The following is a 21198-nucleotide window of genomic DNA, read 5'->3' as shown; positions in this document are numbered from 1 at the left end:
TTAAGAAAGGTAAGATGATGACAATCATGGAACTAATCCAGGGAGATTGCAAGAGGGGTATGAATAAGGTGTGACAGGCAGGGGCTGCAGAGAGCACTCCGCCGTACTCTGTTTAAGACAGGGGCTGGATGTATGAGTATCCGTGGTATTTTATGTTATATATGTATATACCTTCAATATTTAAAGTGTTCCATTCAAAGTTCTTTAAAACAAGGTAGGGGGATTATAATAAATACTCTCACATCAGCAAAAAGGGGCCTTGTGTGCATCCTGAAAGACAACCTTTTCCATGGCTCTTAGCAGGACCATGGAAGCTTTCAGCACAGGAAGGTGGTTCAAACGGATTCTTAGGGGACAAGACAAGCCACTGTCTTTCCTGGGACGGGCAGATGAGTGTTTTTGTTCAGCGGTCATTCATGGAATGCACTGATCCACAGCAGCTCTAGGTAAGGCCGTACACAGGCCATACTCCTCCAGGGATAAAGGCCTTTCCAATGCTGCAGATCACCTCCATTTCCTCTCAGCGCTTTTGGATTTTGGGGGGACACAGGGCCTAGTGTGAACGGGCATGGCAGGCACCAGCCTCTGGGAGAGTAACAATTTTGACAAAAGAGACTGACTTTGGCAGGTTGCTGATGCCCCTTAGCTATTAGAGGTCTCGAGTTGATATGACTGGTAAAAAAAAATAAATAAATGGAAATTTATATAAAAAAAAGAAAAGATAACATTAAAAACAACTGAATTTAATAAGGCATTCCACAAAAACAAAACCACATTTCCTTGTCTTAATCTATTTGGGCTGCTAAAACAAAAATACCTAAGCTGGGTGGTATACACACAACCAATATTTACTTCTCACACTTCTGGAGGCTGGAAAACCCAAGGTCAAGGCACCAGCAGATTCAGTGTCTGACTGACAGTTCTCACATGGCAGAAGAGGCAAACAAGACTCCCCAGGCTTCTTGCATGAGGGCACTAATCCCATTCATGAGGGCCTCATCCTCAGCCTAATCACTTCCCAGAGTCCTCAGCTCCTAATACCATCATGTTGGGAGTTTCATATTTGGAGGACATTCAGTCCATAACATGTTCCTAAGCCAAACAGTAGGCAGATTGAAAAAGGAGCTGAAGGAAAAAAAACAGAATGTCATTTCTGTCAGGGGTCATGATGCTGACCAGACATCTTCTGGACAAAAAGAAAGAAACATGGTCAGCTAATGATTTGGAGCCAGGGTGGAATGAGCTGTTCTCACGTGTTCAGGAACATCTTGGTGGAGGTGGAAAATAGGGGAGATGATGTTCTCATACCCTCCACAGTAATTACCAGTTTTATTTAAAATATCCCTTCTGTCAGCTGAAAATTGAAGCTTTTCAATGCCAGATTCATACCTGGATGTGTGGAGTCTCAAGCCACTTGCTTGCAGCACAGCTGTGCAACAGATGTCTTTACATAAAAAGCAAGAAACCCCTTGAGAATAGCTTCCTCCTTTCATCCCTCTTCATCTCTATCTTTTTACCCATTTCCTGGTCTCTCTCATTTTCTAAGTCTCTCTCTTCTCTGTCTCTTCCTCATTCTTCATTTCTGTCTCTCATATATTCACAGTTGTTGGATTTCAGAAGAAAGAATTCACTTGGTAGTGGGAGATTGTATAACCCATACATAAAGAAACTGGCTTTTATCTGCAGTAGGTTGATCTCTATCTCCAGATTGTTCTCCCTGGTCCTGTGCACAATCTTGACATTCTCATACAGATTTTTATCAATGTCAAGATTGTCTTCATCTTCATCTCCTGGTAATGCTATCTGAAAAACACACTACTACCTATGAGATAAGTTCTAGGGTCCTTGGTCAAGAATTTAAGGATCTCCATGGTAACAACTTCTCTTTTCTCCTTCCTCTTTCCCCATCTCCATCTTTTTTTTTTTTTTTTTTTTAATTGAAACCTACTCTTTCTCTACTTATCAGGTATGGTAGGAACTTAACATATCATATTTCTAAACTTTTCAATAATCCTTCAAGATAAGTATAATTTATCCCATTTTGTAGATAAATCAACTAAAACTAAGGGAGGCTGAACAACTTGCTTAACATTGAAGACTTTGCACCTGGCCCAGGCTACCTCGGAGCTAAGGTCTGTCTGATTGCTTAACTCTCAGTTGCCCTCAGGAGAAGCATCTCTGCAGGTAGTGAGTCTGGGATTTGAAAATTAGCAAACATTGATCATTTTCAGTGTGCTGAGAGCTTTTCATATATTGTTTCTGTGAATCCTCACAAATCCTTTGAAAATGGTATTGTTACTGCCGTATTTATGATGTGGAGATATAAGCTCAGAGAGATTAAATAACTCAGCAAAGGCACACAGGTAGCAAACAACAGGGTTAGAATTGATCCTTTGTCTCTCTTTTTACTATATCATGCCACTTATGATCTGACTCCATAGTGTGTTTCTGGCTTCTTTTTCTTCTCTTTGAAAGCCCGATTATGGTCCTGCTGATCTGCAGATGTATTCAGGAGTGAATACGTCTTCTGTTTTCCTACCCCAAGATGGTGGTTAATGCTTTCTCCACACTGCATCTAGTCCCCTCTCTTACCTCCTTATACAGACCCTGCCTGTCCTTCCAGTTGGCCTGAATTCTATGGAAACGAAGCGGAAAAGGTATCATTGAAAGATCAAAATCAAGTGACATTTTAAAAAGACAGCATTGGAGTCTTCTGAGAAAAAAGTTGGCTCTAAACAATATGGAGCCATCAAGACCTGCAGGCCATTCCTTCATCTTCTCCTGGGTGGAGCTTGCCACCCATGGGTATATGCCCGGCTGTGAGCTCGGAAACGGCTTCCCCAGCTTGATGAAACAAGCCATGTGTAGGATGGCATTTACACTTCCTGGACCCTCGGGCTTAGAATCCTGCTCTTATATTTACCAACCTCACGTGAACCCTGTGAGAACAGGGACCTTATTTTAGACCTCTGGACATTCAGAACTCCCTATGTCTCATAAGAATCCAGTCTAATAATCATTTTCTATTTCTAATAAGAAGGAAATGAATGCAAAAAGGACCAGGCACAGCATGAACTTGAAGAAACCTGAAATTCGAGCTCACTGTTCTTCCTGATGGTGGTGGATGATGGCCTCACCAGCCTGGATCTCAAATCCACAGCTTCCAGGACGTTTTTAACAGTGCTATTTTTTTTTTTTTTTAACGTGAGCACAGAAGGTACAGTCCAATCCAGTGATAAGAATTCTCCCAGTTGCCTGAGGTTATTGTAATTAAAGTGCATAACTTATCTCTTTCTACTTGGCACTTTGTTAATTAGGAAAAGAGAACATTAAAAAGGAGACATTTATTGGAATTAGAATAGTCAAACCACAGACTGAATGCTAAACAAATTCAGAGGTTATTCTGCTGTAAGAAAAACTGATAAACAAAACATATTTTTTTAGGAGACAAAAGGATGACTTTTATTTTATAAAAACCTTGTTTCAGATTTCATAGAAATTGTGAATTTCTCTGATGGATCAACTTGGTAATAGTTGGAAATATTTCCGGAATCCAAATAGTCAGGAGAAGGACCCAAATGGTCTGTGATCTTGATCAAGTCACTTAATCTCTCTGGGTCTCGTGTTGTCCGTAAAAGTAAGGAAGGAGATTAGATTTCATGACCCATGAGACCCTTTCTGGCATTCTCGTTCTGTTACCCTAGAACCCACCATATTGACTTAGACACGTTGCAGGCATCTGTCATGTCAGGCAAGGTTTGAAAAATAAACTGCTAGAGAATCTTATTTATATGGATGAAAAAGAAAAAAATAACAAGTTGGTTCAGTGAGAAAAATCACATGCTTGGGGAGTGTAGCTTTGTATTCGATACCCTGAGCCTCCTGGAAATGTAATCTGCCATCATCTATCAGACTCCATCTTCACTCAGCAATGCCGCGCTGCACTTCGCTCAGCAGCTCTGGGCACCACGGGAGGAATGGTTATTTCCCTCTGCTGAAGTTCCCATTGTGAAGACAGTTTCCCTAGGTACTGTCGGGTTCCTGTCCAGCCCCGCTCCCTGTCCAGGTGGAGACAGTAGTCAAGCTGCTGAGTGGAATCACGTGGCCCATGCTTCTGAGCCAAGGGAAGCAATTCTATCAAAGGATTTAGAGGAGGGAAGAGGAATTTAGGACAAATTTGTTCCCTCTCCATCTCAACTAGAGAAAAGTTGTGACCTGGGTGGGGTGATTCCTGTGGAAGTCCTCAACTGTCCTGTCCTGTTCCAGAGTCTGGGATGGACAAAAAGAAGTCCTCAAGCCCTCGTGGCTTTTAGGATAAACTATGTCTTCTGCCCCAACCTTTATCAGAAATAAGGACAGCATCGAATTCTGTCTGCTAATTTTGTTCTCTTATTTCTCAATGCATTTTTAAAGTGGGAAAAGAGGAAAAGTCCTGCTAACTCTGTCTCCTCAAAATCCCAACACCCACCAGAATCAAGAATGGCTGAATAGTCAGGCACGGTGGCACACACCTGTAATGCCAGCCGCTTGGGAGGCTGAGACAGGAGGATCGAGAGTTCAAAACCAGCCTCAGCAAAAGTGAGGCGCTAAGCAAGTCAGTGAGATCCTGTCTCTAAATAAAATACAAAATGGAACTGGGGATGTGCCTCAGTGGTTGAGTGCCCCTGAGTTCAATCCCTGGTACCCCCCAAAGTAAAAGAAGGTTGGAGAGAAAGGGTTCCTCATGAGACAGTAAGTCCTGGACAGAAACTGGGTCTGTTTGATTAGATAAAATATCGACAGGTAAGAACTGTCCCTTCAAAGACCCTGTGTGACTGGCTCTATCAGCTAGAGTCTCATCTCATACCAGTTTATTCTTTCTCACTCTGCTCTATCCATATTGGGTCTTCCTACAAATTCTTGGACACATCATAGTTTCTTCTATCTCAGGACCTTTTCACTTGTTGGTTCCTATATTTGGAAATATTTTCCCATCCCATTGCTTTTTAAAATTCTTCACTATCTCTGCTCAAAACCACTTTCTTCCTGCTACTGCAGATAAGGACCAGTTTTCTCTCAATTGTTTTCATGGTTTTCTCCTTTATAGCTTTGACTTTGTATTACATGCTTATTTGTATGATGAGTTCATAAGTGAGACTTTCCCACTAGATTGTAAAATCCCTAAGAAGAGTCATACTGTCTATTTTGGTTTAATTGTACCACAAAAACCGTACTCCTGGCACATTGTAGGAGCTTTAAAAATGTATGGGAGCTAGAGTGACCTTGTGGAAGAGTTCAAACATAATGCATATCTGACAGCAGCTTCATCTGGGTTCTAAAGAGCAAAGTTAAGGCAGGGGAGGAACCACACAGAGATTAAAGGCTGTTAATAATCTTTCCCAGGATGTTAAGAAAATCGTTCTGCAGAGTTTTCCTAGAAAATAATCCGTACCCAGAGCCCTTCCTGGAATTGATGTTCCAAGTGTCCCTTTTGCATTAAGCTGCTTTGGCTTGGGCTGTCTGCAAGTCAGAACTGAAGCAGTTCTGAAGCCAGAACTGCTACACTGGCCAAAAGAATGACCAAAATGATCTATGTGCTAGCCCAAGACAACCACATTCATAATGGCTCCTTCTAAGGAGCCCTGGTATGAAAATCTCTGCTGCGTACTGGGAGGTAGGCAGATATTCTAGCACCAACCTCCTCACCTTCTTCAGTTGCAGGTAATATGGAAGGTGCATACTGGATTTCTGAGCCTCCTCTGGATCAAGGTTGAGGTGGGAGTCATGACAGTTGGGTCATTAAAGATGCAAATAAAAGTCTACTGGAACTTCTCTTCCTTCTACATTTTCTTGGTGGTGAAGGTGGTTAGGAAGGCTGGAAAAATCCAGTGAAGGTGGTTATGAAGGATGGAAACAGATGGTGACCGAACAACTCAATTAGACCCTCTCTATCACAGCTGGAAATATGGCAACTGTGCTCCTGAGGACCACAGGGTAGGGCTCTGGTTCTGCATGAGGAAGACCCACACAACACCTACCTGCCCAGCCCAGGGCCCAGAGAGACTGCAAGGATACTCCACAGTCTCCCTTGCTCCTGTTTGCCCCAGATTTCCTGAATCATTCCCCCCAGTATGAATAAAGCTAATTGATCCAAGGGTACGTTTCTGTGGTAGTGGTGGGGTTGCTGGAAGAGAGCGGCTCTGAGTACGACTCTAGGGAGGGCTGTTCTTTCTGCTCATCATGTGGTCATTGCCCAAGAACGGCACTCCAGGCACTGAGTGACTTCCAGAGTCCTCACCTTAAAACTCGTCTGATTTCTTTATTTGTGTGCATGCACATGCAGAGGAAGTGCTAATGGTGCATAAACCCTGTGGGGCACTGTCTTTTGAAGAACATCAACCAGTCAACCAAGCACAATGTCTTTCTCCTCCGAGGCTCCCTCCTAAAGATAATGGCTGTGGAAGGTTAAGCAGATGGCAAGAAACCAAGGTGTGATACACCTGCTTCTTTGCTGCCTGCTGAATGGCCGGGACTCAGGCACTGCATAATGGTAGACATGGCTGTAAACACAGAAGGAAAAACTAAGACTATGTCCTCATCATGGTGTGCTGGAAGTTTCAGGCGTGCAGTCTTTGTAACTTCAGAGAGCAATGAATAAGAATTCACTATCAGTTTTCTGTGGCAACACCTCAGGACTGGAGGTGGATGGACAGTGTAAAATTTTGACAGGCAATTAAAGCACTTCTAAACAGCTAACATTAGGATCCCACGTTACATATACAACACACATCATTAAGGAAGTGAGTGAATGAGTGAGTGAGTGAAGGAAGGTTCTCTGTAAGAGTCAAATCTTCTTGCAGGGACTGTGCACACTTTAAACGTAAAATAATTGTTTGTTCAAAGACCCTACTTTTAATTTAGCAGACACTCTAAATATCTAGTCAGTCATTTTTAATAGGAGTTTGGTAGTGATTATAAACTATTAATTGCAGAAAGTGATTGACCATAGTGTCAGGAGGATATGGTTTTAAAAGTGATCTCCCCTCCTCTTTTTGGGATCATTTGACATTATATATCATGTGTTTGAGATATTTGATTTTTATAATTCTAATAGAACTTTATCCTAAGAAAAGTCAGGTGTAAAAATGTTCACTATCATTGCAACAATTTTGAATGAAATTTAATGGCAAGTGATGAGTTCATGCAATGATTCTATGTTTGGAAAAAACGGAAGCCGTTGGTGGTCTTCACATGATTGATGGGGGTAAAAGCAGATTAGAGTGGGTGGTTTAATAAATAGGAGGTTTAAAAGAACAGTGGTTACTGTGAATGTAGAAAACAGTTATAGTTTGAATTCCAAGTGTCTCCCAAAGGTCTGTATGTGAAAAACTTGGTGCCCAGCCTGTGGGGCTGTTAGGAGGAGGTGGAACCCTTAACAGATTGGGCCTACGGGGAGGGAGTTATGTCACTTGGAGCATGGCCTTGAAGGGAATACTGGGACCCTGGACTCTCTCTCTCTCTCTCTCTCTCTCTCTCTCTCTCTCTCTCTCTCTCTCTCTCTCTCTCTCTCCCTTCTTCCCTGCTGCTTACAAATAGCCTCCTTTGCCTCCTCTGCTTCTGTCATGATGTTTTGTTTTGCTGCAGGCCTAAAGCAGTGTGACCAAGCTACTATGAACTGACACCTCTGAAACCAAGATCCAAAATAAACCTTTCCTCCTTTTATGTTTGCTATCTCAGATATTTGTCATAGTAACGGCAAGCTGACTAACACACCAACACAATAATTATAGCTTGAAGAGAAGCAAAGCAATGGGATGGTAGGTGATGGGTTGTGTAAGGAAGCTTTTCTGTGAGTAGGGTTGTATGCTGAAAGGAATGACCTCGTAGACAGCAAGTGGGTCATGTCGGAGGGAGAGGGATAATTAAGACAAAGTTGACATCTACAGTATGACCTCTAACAGGCTCCCTGAAAGTGCAGGCTCAGTTCACACCCAGCATTTGGGAACCAGAAACTAGATCAGGGAGACTATGATGGGGGAGACTCAGCTTCTGGAGACTCACAATCCAGTGGGGAGGGAGACGTGTGTCCCCTGCACTACATAGCAACAGGATGTGAGGGATGAGATGTGAGGAGCATCAACATCTCTGTGGATTTTCTGTGGTCCTTAAGGTGGCTTCACACAGCCCCCGACTGCGGTTCAGTTCCCTTTAGGGATTCTGAGGAGCAAACTGTTCAAACTGGACACACTTATACCCTCCCATCCCACCTCAGTCCTTTGATACCAACTGTTAAGAGAAAATAATCGCCAAAACAAAGTTCTAGACTCAATTAAATGACTATTTGATGCTAAGAGTGAAACAAAGACAAATATCACAAACCCCGAGAGTTCACCACTAACAGGCCTTGAAGGGTTTACTGAAGAATATGCTTCAGGAAGAGGGCAAGAGTGAGACGCAGAGGCGCAGGCAAAGAAACTGTAATGTGTGGATAAACCTACACAAGCACTACTGCTCTCAAAAGTCTAAACATGTCACAGTGACCAGAAGACTGGACAGGAACTTGGAGGGGGGGCAGTTTATTTGGGGTCATGTTTCAGATTTTCAGTCCCTCTCAGTCAATTCCAGTGCCCTGAGGCAGAACATCATGGCGGAAGGGCACAGCAGAAGAAAGCAGTTCAGGGCAGCCTGGAAGCAGAGAAAGGGGAAGGAGCCATAGGGAAGAACTACTCCAGGGCACGCCCCCCTCTAGTGACCCACCCCACCTGTCTGCAGTCACCACCCAATCAGTCCATTCCAACTAGGACAGGCTGATCGGGTGACAGTGCCCTGACCTAATCGCTTCACCTCTGAAGGTTCCTGCAGTAACACAGGAGTTTTTGGGGGAACCCCCCAAGTCCAAACCACAACACAAGGTAGAACAAAAATATTGACGAGTTACGTGTAGGAGAAGAATGAACTGAATCAAATTAAAACTGGTAAGGTGCTTTTGTTGTCTGAAGGAATGGAAATAGATGTTGAGTAACTTTTAACTATTAAAATTTGAAAATTATCAGTTTATAAATAGTAAATAAAAGAAAACATCATTTCATCCCAAGAGAGAAGAAAGGACTTAAACAGTATAGCAAATCCTATAGAAAGCACAGAAAGAACAGGTAAAAAAAAAAAAAAAAATCCTCCTAGTCCAATAAAAACTGGATAAGGTAGAGTAAATAGAGTAAAATAAGAGTGTAGAAAAATTAAGCATGTTAACATTTATGAAAGTGGTAAATGTAATAAACATCATTTAGGACTGTGCTTATCAGATTGGATTTTTAAAATTTTAGCTACATGATGATAAAAACCTAAAGTTCCTAAAACATAAGACAGAAAGATCAAAAGTAAAAGAATGTAAAAGACATTCCAGGCAAAGATAAGAGAAAGCCTCATCCCTATATCAGTACTGAACAGTATCAACCTTAAGGGAGAAAAAGAGAAGCAGCATTCATGATAAAGATGATTATTAAATGCTGATTAAAAGAATCACCAGGCATATTCTAGAATAAATTATTCCAAACATTAATATTACAACTTTACATATATAACAGCAACAACAACAACAACAACAAAACTGGGAGAGGTGCAGGGAGATTCCACGGGAAAATTTAAAATATCTTTCTTAGTAATTGATAGACCAAACTAAGAAAAAAAATTAGTAAAGATATGTAAGACTTAAAAAATACCTTAAACAATTATTTAAAAACTTAAATACAACAGACTTGGGGATAAATCTAATAAAAGCTACAAAGGATCTCTATGGAAAAAAACTTATTTTGCACTAGAAGACTTTGAAGAAGTTCCAAATGAGCTGTAACCTGGTCATGGATTGGATGATTCTATGTCATAATGATGTCAGTTCCTGTTAAAATTTCAATATAATTCTAATTCTAAAAATTCAATATGATTCTGATTTTTAAAATCCCAACAGAACTTTTTATGGAATTGAAAAACTGATTAAAAGGTTTCTATTGAAGAGCAAAAGATCAAGAAAAGATGAGGCAATTTTGAAGAACAGGCAGACTGGAATTACCTACCATATATTATGACTTCACAAGATGTAGAAGTTACGGCATTATGCTGTAGAAGGAGGTATAAAGAAATTGGCAGATACAAAAGCCAGAAACAGATCCAGAAATGTATGGAGATCTAATGTATCATAAAGATGTCATTATAAATCAGTGGGGGGGGGGAGACAAATGACTCAATAATTGGTGCTGGGGAAACTAGTCATTTATATGGAAAAAATATTAAATTGGGTTCTCCACACCTGAAAGTATATCCTACACAGATTAAGATTCTAAATATGAAAAGAAAAAATCTAAAGCTTTTAGAGCAAAACAAAATATATATTGTCTCATGATCTTAAAAAAAGAAATAATAGGGAAAAAAGCCAAAACCAGCCAACCAAACAAAACCCAGAAAGCATAAATCATAATAAAGGAGAAAAATGGAGATGTTTGACTACATTGAATTGAAATACTTCTATTCAATAATGGGCACCATAACTGAAATGACAAGTCACAGATTAGCAGATGTTTGCAACACATATGACATATGATTGACTCAGGATTAGTATGTCAGTATAGATTTAATATACCACACATACAATTAATATATGGGTAGATATCAACAAAAATGGACAAGTCATACAGTCAACTCATAAGGTGACTAAAAAGTGTAAATTATGCTCAACCTCATTAGAAATGGGAAGGTTGCATGGCAGGGTAGCACATGCCTGTAATCTCAGCAATTTGAGAGTCGGAGGCAGGAGCATTACAAGTGTGAAGGCAGTCTGGTCAGTTCAACGAGACCCTGTCTCAAAATAAAAATAAAAAGGGCTGGGGATGCAGTGTAGAGCACTCCTAGGTTCAAGCCCTGGTGTCTAAAAAGAAAAGAAATGGGGAAGACAAATCAAAACAAGAAAGACGTGTCATTTTACGCTCACTAACTATCCTATGCAACAGACTGATAATACCAATCGTTAACCAGGATGTAGAACAGGAACTGCCAGTCGGGTGGAGACCACTGAGAACCCTCTGCAGAATGATTTTTTTTTTTTTTTTGGAATGATTTTTTGACGGGTAGCGGAACTGAAGTTATGTATTCATTATAACCTGGCAATTCCTGTTCTGAGCAAGTGCTCAAAAGAAGCTCTGTATGCAACCACAAGGGAACATAAGATTGTTCATGCAACCTTGTTGGCAATGGCAAAAATTTGGAACAACATAAACATCCAATGTCAAAAATAATTTATCCATAAACTGATTTGTTCATATAGTAGAACACTATACGGTGCTGGAAGGGCATGAACTTTATCATGCAGCTTAAAAGTAAAAAAAGAAAATAAGACTGTGCATAAATTTAATTGCAAAAGGATACATGCCACCTCAAACATTTATAACAAATGCTAAAACATTCAAAACAGAACCACATGGTTTACCAATAAATAAGTACATATTAGTAAAGAACTGAAACCAGGAGTGTAAATACCAAAAACAGGCTCCTCTCAGGAGCCATGGGACACCCTGGGGCCACCTATCTCTGTAATGTTTTATTTCTGTAGTGCTGAAGAAAATAGGGCAGAGTTAAAATTCAACCAAGTTGGGTCACAGCACATAGGTCTTCTTGGTATTTTAGAGTATGCTCAAAAGAATTCATAATGAAAAGAAAAAAAAAAACGTAACAAAGCCTGAATTTTATTAGGAGAGAAGAATTCACACCTCAGATAATAAGGAACAGAATCCATAGTGCAGAAACATGAATCAGTAAAGTAGTAGTATGAATTTGAAGTTCTCCCAGAATGCTGAGAAAAAATGTCAACCATGTAAAAGATTTGAGAGAAAATGATAGAGAACCGGGTCCAGACTAAGGGATTGTAGTCATTTCACTGACAATCACCAGAATAATTGAGATGAATGTGAACCAAAAACATAAGAATATGACTGAGTTCTAGTGTTCTATAGCACAGAAGAATGATAACAGTTAACAATAATTTATTCTATTTTATATAAAAGGGAAAAGGTCAAAGGTCCCCAGGACAAAGAAATGATGAACGTTTAAGGAGATGGAAATGCTGCTTATCTGGACTTGATCAAAATTGTGGACATGTACCAAATTATCACCCTCTACCCATGAATATGGACAGTTATTATATGTCAAGTAAATTAGTAAATTAGAAGATATACACCCTAAAATAAGTAAATAGAAAAATTCAGGACCAAGATTTCTATATAGAAGATGAGTTGAGCAAGTCAATAAGTGGTTGATATTGAAACACAAGGTCCAGGAAGTGGTGTATCTAGATGGTGTTTGACTTAATATAAACAAATGTGGAAGGCAGAAGACAGCCTACCCTCTGGAGAGAGTGTCTGAACCCAAAAGAATTAAGATACTGCAGAGTTATCTGTAGTACTGTGGTTTAAATGAAAAAAACAAAAACAAACAAACAAAAAAACCCTCTGGTTTCAACAACATAATGTGTGGTAGGTGGTGGTTTCTAAAGTAGACACAAAACTTGCTGAATAATCCCAAGGCACATGTTAATCATCAATGCCTCCCACTTTCTAAGAGTTTCCTTCTGCCAAGTTCAATAACCCTGGCAGAAACACCATCAGTTAATTATGATTCAAACCGACACCCTTATTTTTTTAAGAGAATTGGTAAATTCTAAGCATGCAAAAAATATTTCTTTGTTTATGATAAAACCACCATGAAACTCACTATTCATTATCATATTCAATATTCTGGTAACTTCTACCTATAGTTCTATCCAGAAAAAAATATTTTCAGTGAAAAACTGGTCTGTATCCTTTGGTCAGACAGACATTCAGAGTTCTGTAAGAGTTTGGTTTCATTTTTGTCTTTGCTGATTGGAGGCTCAGAGTTTAGTGTCATTCAGGGTTTATGTGACTGTCCCCTCTGTAGCTTTTATATAATTATGTCCCCTATCTCTACTTGGCTTCTTATCATCTGATCATACTTCTTTTTAATTAAGGTATGTGTGTATGTGTAAATTTCAAGTCATTTTGCACACGAATTAAATATCGGTGATTTAAAAATACAGCCATCCCTGGGTATCCACTAGGGATTGGTTCTAGGATGCATGGATTTTGATATCCGTGGGTGCTCGAGTCCCTTACATAAAATGGTGTAGTATTTGCATATAACCTGCACACACCGTCTTGTATACATCACCTCTATATTACTTATGATATCTAATATAGTGTAAATGCCACATAAGTAGTTGTTGTATTGTTTAGAGAATAATGGCAAGAAAAGATCTGTAACAGTTTGTCTCCCTAAGTATTTTCTATCTGTGGTTGGTTGAATCCACAGATGAAGGACCAACTGTATATTCAAATGCATTGAGTAAGCTCAGGTTCTAAAAGCTGGCATGGCTTTCATAGACAAGTGGCTTCACTACAGGTGGAGCAGAGCAGTGGCTCTAAGCCAGGGAGTGTCCCATCCACTCCCTTCCATGAAGAAAACCACCCTGACCTGGTCCATATTGAATGACAGTGGAGGAAAGAAGCCTGGCTTAAGTCCTCATTGTGACCCATAGTCATGCCCAATAGTAATCAAAAATCCCAAAGATGTTCTGTGACAGGAGCAAGCTGTCCTCTCTCTGGGTCATGAGATTAATCTGTGCCCAAGAAACCTTTTCAAAAGAAATAGAAACAAGAGTAATCTGTTCTCATTTTCAAATAACTATTGGCATATCGATTAAAGCCAGACTGAGCGAGAGGAGGATCTGGAGGGCGGCTAAGGGTTTGTAAGCAATGAAGCATCACAAAACCACCCTCCATCAGAGAGAAAATCGTGAACTGCTGAGACTGGGAATTCACTGTCTGAATAATAAACAGAATTACATGGTGGGTTCACCACAGGTGGCTTTCCGATGGAAGAGTTCCTGCAGTGGTTTGGAACCTGCACCTTGAGAAAACACGGCTCCCTGGAATTTACTGAATGGGGAAAGATGAGGAGGTGGACACGCATGTGGACGTCTGGGGACTGGTGGGCCAACTGGTCTACCATCCGCTGGTGTGGAGGGCTCTGCTATGAAATCAGGAACAATGAAATCCGAGAGGTTGGCTGGGGCAGGATCGTGAAGACTCTGAGTATCAGACTAAAGAGGTGGTCTTTACCCTGTGGGCAAGGAGGAGTTGGAGAGCAACAGCTGGTCTAAGAGCAGAGTACAGGCTGGGCTTCTCCCTTCTCCCTATGCCCCAGTACTTGCTGGCCTCTGGCAATGCCCGTGCATGTTCTCTAAGATCTCCTTAACACCCGACCACAAAATCCTCCACCTGGATCCTCCTGTTTCTATTCCTTTGGGGAAATTCCTCTCGACTTTTACTGGTCATCTCCAATGATGTTGCCTCATGATAAAACCTTTGCCAACCCATCACCCTCTTCCCTGACCCACAAAACCATCCACCCACCTCCTCTATGCTGAAGAATACTTGGTTTATATTGCACACGGTGTAAATACAGGTAGTCTTACAGGTACTTAAGCACTGGACTTCATCATGAACCCTGGGGGCAAGCACTGCTTCATTTCTCTTCAAAAGTCATTTGGCAAAAGTAAAAATGTGTGGCATTAATGGCTGATCCTTTCAGTGACTTATGTAACTAACACTGCCTTACTCTATGCCTTTCAGAGCGAATATGTAATTTATACACAATTATTCTTTCTTTAGATACTCGATTCAGAATTATTTAAAGTACAGATTGGAAACACATTAGTGTATCAAAAAATAATTCAGTGGGCATAACCACATTTTGAAAAGTGGAGCCAAACAGAATAAAAACATAAAATTCTGCATTTGGCAATGGCAGAGACCTTTCTGCCAGAAATTTGCACATTCACACATATAATGCTTCATGCTTGTGTGTACTGGGACACAGTATGTATTTTATATATTTACAGTGAGTTGCACTCCAAAAACATTTGGCAAATATTTGACTCTAGTTGTTATTGTTTCTGGCGTCCATTAATTTTCCAGTCTGACTGCCATTTTGAGTAGAGGATAGGTTTCCTAATTTTATTTCTGTGCCTCCTCAACCTCAGCACTGTTGACATTTGGGGTTGGCCGGCTTCTTGATGTGGGGGTCTGTCCAGCACGGTGTAGTATGTTCAGCAGCATCTCTGGCCCCTGCCTACTAGATGCCAGTAACACCTTCCCCCCAGCTTGGATAACCAAAAGTTTCTCTAGACATTTCCAAGTGTTCCCTGGTGGTGGTAGTGGTAGTGATAGGGAATCCCACCCCCAGACCTGGCCAAGCATCACTGTCCTATTGTACCCAAAATAACATTGAGCATTCAAGCAACCTTTAAGGCACACGTGACAGGCCTGAGCCAAAGACTCTGGGAGCACCGTGCAATAGAATGATCCAGGATACTGGTCCCCAAAGTCCCTAACCTCTATCCAGCTTACAACCAGCTCTCTGTGGACCACTGTGCAAATGCACAGGCTGTCTGCAATCTAACTTCAGGGTTGTCCCTGGTGTGGCTGGAGGTGTGCAGCAGGAGCCAGCAGGTGTTGAGGGTCAGGAAGTGTTCTTTGACATGCCAAGAAAGGAAAAGGAATCCCAGCACTTCTGACAGAAAGAAGTAGCATTTTGCCAGCAAAGAAGTATCTCAGGACAGTTAGATAGAAAGTCCTCCTTAGGACCATGGCAGTCAGAGTCAGGCTGCTCTAGAGAGAAGTCAACAGAGATAAGCGAGAAGTCAAAGTAGGTGGTGAGAGGCGGGTCACCCTTGCTGGGGAGACCTGGCCACACATGCAGGGGGTTCTGCTGCAGAAGAAGCGTGTCGGCCAAGAGTGCCGTGGTTCTAACACTCACGAGGACTCTGCGACCCAGAGCTAGTTGTCATGGCGGATGTCGCAGTTCCTGACCTGAACTCAGGGCAAGTTTGGCTGGATCCTTAGACTAACTGTTGGTTCCAAATATATGATTTTGACAAGACACTCTCTGTCTTTCTGTTTTTCTTGAAGCAATATAAAATCGCCTCCCTAGTGAGTGCCCTTCTTTGGCACCGATTTCCATACCTTGCCATAATAATCATGTTTAAAATACAGGCCACTTCATGTCATTTGACTGTTCATGACTTCAAAATATTTGCCTCTAATTTACAATCAAATCTCAAGATCTCACTAGGACCTGCAAGTTTAGCATGCTCTGTCTCCTGGCTCACTTTCTGACCTCATTTTCTATCATTCTCCTGCCCACTTACTATGTTCCTGCCACATGAGCCTTCTTACTGTTCCTAAAATATTCCAAGCCTGCTCTCACCCTAGGACCTTTGCACTTGCTGATCTCTAACATGGAGGAACTCAGCTCAACACTCTCTTTTTAGGAGAAACCTTTCTTAATAGCCTGTACCACAGAGCAGCTCTCTCCATCCTCCATGTCCTCCTGACCCCCTGGTATTCCCCTAAGCACTCACCATTACAGACAGCATACTACTTATGTAACATACAGTGACCTGTTAATTTTATTATTTACTCCCTGGCTGGTGTAGATTCCCCCACATGTGTGCTCCATGAGAGTGGTGTCACCGGCTGCCTTGTTTACTGCTAACCCCCAGTACCCAGAAATTGCTGGGCATAAGCCAGCATTAAATACACATCTCTGTGTGACTGTGTGCTTAAACAAGTCAGATAATAGGGTAGGCTCAGAAACGAGATTCTCTTCTTTCTTTGAGTACTACTAGAACAATTTTTACCACTGTTGATACGCAAAGAAGAAAGGACAGGGACTGACTGATCTCGAATTGTTTGTAGCTCCTCTCATCTCTTATTTTCATTGTTCTAGTTCTTTCCGAATTTGAAGGCCCTTAATTTTATTTTTAAAATAAGTTTATCGTATCAATCTATGTATATTACACAGCATTCATTGTAAGATGTCACCAAGACTTCAAATCACTGAAGAAATTATTTTTTTCTTTTTTGCTTGTAAATGTTTTCTTTGGTGGCAAAAACTAAAATACAAGATTAGTTGGTCTCTCCAGTGTGGACGGGGACTAGTTGACCATGAAAGGAGTCCACCATCTAGGAAACATGATGGAACTTCTCTATCTCAAAACTAAGCGACTCCAGACTGGTGCTGGTGCTCTGAACCTCTGTGAGCTGTCGCCATCTGCTGGATGATGTGCAAACTACCGCCATCTGCTGGATGCCGGTACTTCCTTAGGAGCTACAGTGGGTCATTCCCTCAGAATCTCAGAATGCTCTAGGGGCCTTGGGAATTCCTTTGTGACCATACGATCCAACTTTTGATGGGAGAAGTGTTTCACTGGGTCAGAGTGAAGATACAGTTACCTCTTTAAATGTGGTAGAGGGTAGAGGAGAAGGTCAGTGTCCACACTGGTTTGTGTTCTAAGGCAAGTCTGGCTCTCCACAGCAGTGGGGATGGGAAGCTGAGACCACCAAAAACTCCAACAGGGGGCCGGAACTGAAAGGTCAATTCTTACAGAAGACGACTTATTTTCTTCTTTTGAGAAAAGGTACATACAAACGTTATGTGTTAGGAAGAGATTATTCAATGCAGCATGGGCTACACGTTACATTAGTGAACTAGCAGGTAGAAGACTTGGGGTCCTAGTATCATTCCTATTTACTAACTGGCTGCCCACGTGAATCCTCCATCTATAAACATGCAGAAGAAGCAAGGGTGTTGATCTGATCCATTTCAAAGAGATGTGGAAGGGCAAATGTGAACTTGGACAAACTAAAACTATCAAGAGGCCCAGCTTCGCTACACTAGTGAGACAATCTAAATGTCCACCAGGAAGGAAGTAAAGAAACTTGCTAGAACTTCACCCTGTCATTATTAAAATTAATGATGTAGGACTACATTATATTTAAAACTATATACAGTATTTTGTGGCACAGAAAAAGCATATATACTATGACCTTGTCATTGGACTAAAAAAAAAAAAAAAAAGAAAGAAAGAAAAGAAAAGAAACTATTCTGGAAAATATTATATACTAAAATGTTCAGAGTAGTAATATCTGGATAATTTTCATTTTGATTCTTAATATTTTTAGTAGTGTGAATTTTTTTTCTAATAATAAGCATTATGGAGCACAATAAACTCTTTCTATTTAGAGACAACACAAAAACCTCCTTGAGTCTTGGGGTTACTGCCATGGTTTCCTTGGATCCCTGCCCTTACCCTTGCCCTTCTAGTGAGAATGGTTTTGTTAAAACCCGAGTAAGGTCAAGTGCTCCCAACCCACCCAGACCTCCCTGAGAGACAGAGCCAAGCCCAGCGCTTCCAATGGCCTCCAAGGTCTGACCAGCCCACGCCCACTGCACCCTCCCTCCCACCGACCTCCCCAGCTCCTTCCACTCTCCTCCCATGCAGTCTGCTTCTCTAGCCACACTGATCTTCTTCCTCTTCCCTGAAAACCCCTGGGGCCTGGTTTCTAGGAAGAAAGGAATTCCACTAACTTTGGGAATCAAGTATGGAAAGGAAATGACCAAACTGGGCTATAGTCCAAGACCTGCCAGCAAGTGACCTTGAGAAGTCAGCTGAGTCTTTCTGGGTCTCAATTTCTTCCTATGCGAAACAAGGAGAGCAGGTGGCAAAGATTTTCTCCCATTCTCTAGGCTCTCTCTTTACATTCTTGATTGTTTCATGTGCTGTGAAAAAGCATTTAGAAAAGCAGTATGGAGATTCCTCTGCAAACTTGGAATGGAACCACCATTTGACCCAGCTATCCCACTCAGTTTATACCCAAAGGACTTAAAGTCAGCATATTATAGTGATGCAGCAACATCAATGTTTATAGAAGCGAGTCCACTAGGATTTGACCGTGATACCTCCTGATTGCCTGTGTTCAAGGCAATCCGTAAATACACAAAGATAGAAGAGATGTCTATGCTCTGACTTCAAAGAATGAAAGACGAAAAAAAATCTGTATATTTGAGATCCATGTAATTGTAATGAGACAAGGAAATAATAGGAATTGCTATAGTTGTGTGTTATGTAGTAATAATAAGCTGTATTTGGTATTTGCCTGGACTTGTAAAACTAAAATCATAAAAGACACCCGTGACAAACTTGTTGTGTGCAGGATGACACTCCTGAACAATGCCGAGATGAACCTTTATCTATGATTTGAGTGGTGGCTCCTAGTCTGGTCGTGTTCTGGGCTTTTATCAATTTAAACCAGAGCATTACTGGGCAGAAAATCACTACTTAAGCCTCTGGACTTTTGGAACAAACTGTCAGCAGCACCATGACCAGAGGACTCCACATCGCTCTGTCTCTTGATTGCCCCGGCTGCTGTCCACTCTATCGCTGATTGCTGATCAGCCATTGTCACTGAGGACAAACAACTGACCAACTCTCCCGTGGCCACAACTACCACCCAGTCTCTGGCTTATCGAATACCTGAGAACATCCGAAGACATCCAAGGAGCAGAGAGAGGCTATGGCTGAGAAGAATCCCCTGGGTCTTGTTGACTGACTTCTTGGCTAAGAGATGTTGCATTGAGTAAGTCCATGGGGATTGGACTCTAGGTGAACAAGGGAGTGAATCTTCAATGTATTTGTGACTTGCTATTATTAGGAATGTTAAGTTGAGTGTGCACTGCATGAATAAAATCCACTTGTTGGAACCTCTCTTACTCACTGCTCGCAACAGTAATAGACACCATTATTTTATTCTAGGAGATGATATTATTCCTTGTCATAGTGGGTTCCTTCCTCCACTCTCCCAGGCCCACCCTCTGCCCCTCCCAACTCTTCCCTGGGCCCTGGAGGCTGACCTGGCTTTCAGTTGTGTTCTGCCTTTGGAAAGCATAAGCAGGAAAGAGGAGGAGGGAGGAAAGGGTACTGATTCCCCCAGCTTCTACCATCAGGTTGTCCTGAGACAAGCTCACGTGGTACATTGCAAGGTCACAGCTTTGCAGGGTGGACCTCCCTGTGATCCAGATGCTAGCCATTGCTCCTTCTGGGATTCCTTACACCTGCCAAACTTTTGCATACAGTCCCTTCACTAAACTTGCTTCACATCATCCAATGGCATGTGCCTCTATTTCTTGCTTAGAAGCCTGAGGACACCCAAGGTCATTTGAAAAGTCACATGTTCTCCTGCAGTTGCTACTTACTTGTATGTACTTGTACCCGTAGGTTTCATATTTGGTTGGATAATCAGAGGAGATCCATTGCTCATCTAGCACTCTGTGCCCCTTCTACGTGAATGTCACAACACCTCTTTGTGCTAAATCACAATTGTGGCCCTACTCATTCCTTGGAGACCATGAGGGATTCAAAAACTTAGATGCTGAGAAACAATGATCCCAATGGACAATTGTGTAATATCGAGAAGTGCTTCAAAGGAAAGAAGAGAACAGATTAGCCATTAAATGAGTATACAGGAAGGAGAACAAACTGAATAGTAAACATAAGAAAACAAGAAAAATTACTGAGTTCATGTGTGTGAATGTGTATGTGTGTGTGTGCATCTCAACATATTCATGTTTAAAAATCCACTGAATGGAATAAATATTAGTGTATGTTCTATGGCCACTAAATGTCAAGTCAGTCAACTGATTGAACTGATGCTAGCGGTTGACTCCAGAGCATGGCAAATTCCTTTATTTGGCATGTTATTTTTTAATCATTTGCTACAGTTCCGCTTCTCTATCTAGCTAGGAAGGTTAAATATAGGTGTGTGATTATACATAAATGTATGGTAATGTAACATGTACGCAGGCCTCAGAAGAGCAATTAATAGGTAGCAGGTATTTAAACAGCAAAGTGAATCATTCCCTTTAGAGCCAATAAAGTTGTGCAAATGAATGTTACTCAGATTTACACGCATCAAGGCATTAGCAAATCAATAGAGCGATTACTGCAGAGGACATCCTGAATGTAAAATCACATTTGCAGTTATGTTTATGCACAAATGCACACTTAAAATGCAGGTTTATCTAGGCTACGAATGAAATAAATGATTTGTTCCTCCTCCTGTTCTCTTTTTCCATCTTATTCTAAAGATTTACAAATCCGTGAAGCTCACCAATTTATAGGCTTATCCCAAGCTCCTGGAGTAAAGCCCAGCAGACAACCCCATCCTGGCTTTTTCTTTATCTTTTTCTGTAGAGAGCAGCACAAACCTGTTGCACTGCAGCTGGGTTGCAGGCTCTCTAGTTCTCTTATTTAAGAAT

General features: G+C 41.3%; 1 protein-coding gene across 3 annotated transcripts in view; it reads right to left on the bottom strand.

Annotated features, from left to right (window-relative positions):
- Positions 1-21198, bottom strand: part of Egflam (EGF like, fibronectin type III and laminin G domains) — a 172031-nt gene that overhangs the window by 47277 nt on the left and 103556 nt on the right. The gene's annotated exons all lie outside the window — the stretch shown is intronic.

The sequence above is a fragment of the Sciurus carolinensis genome, chromosome 6, assembly GCF_902686445.1.
Source record: "Sciurus carolinensis chromosome 6, mSciCar1.2, whole genome shotgun sequence".
NCBI lineage: Eukaryota > Metazoa > Chordata > Mammalia > Rodentia > Sciuridae > Sciurus > Sciurus carolinensis.
This window is presented reverse-complemented; position numbering and strand designations above follow the sequence as displayed.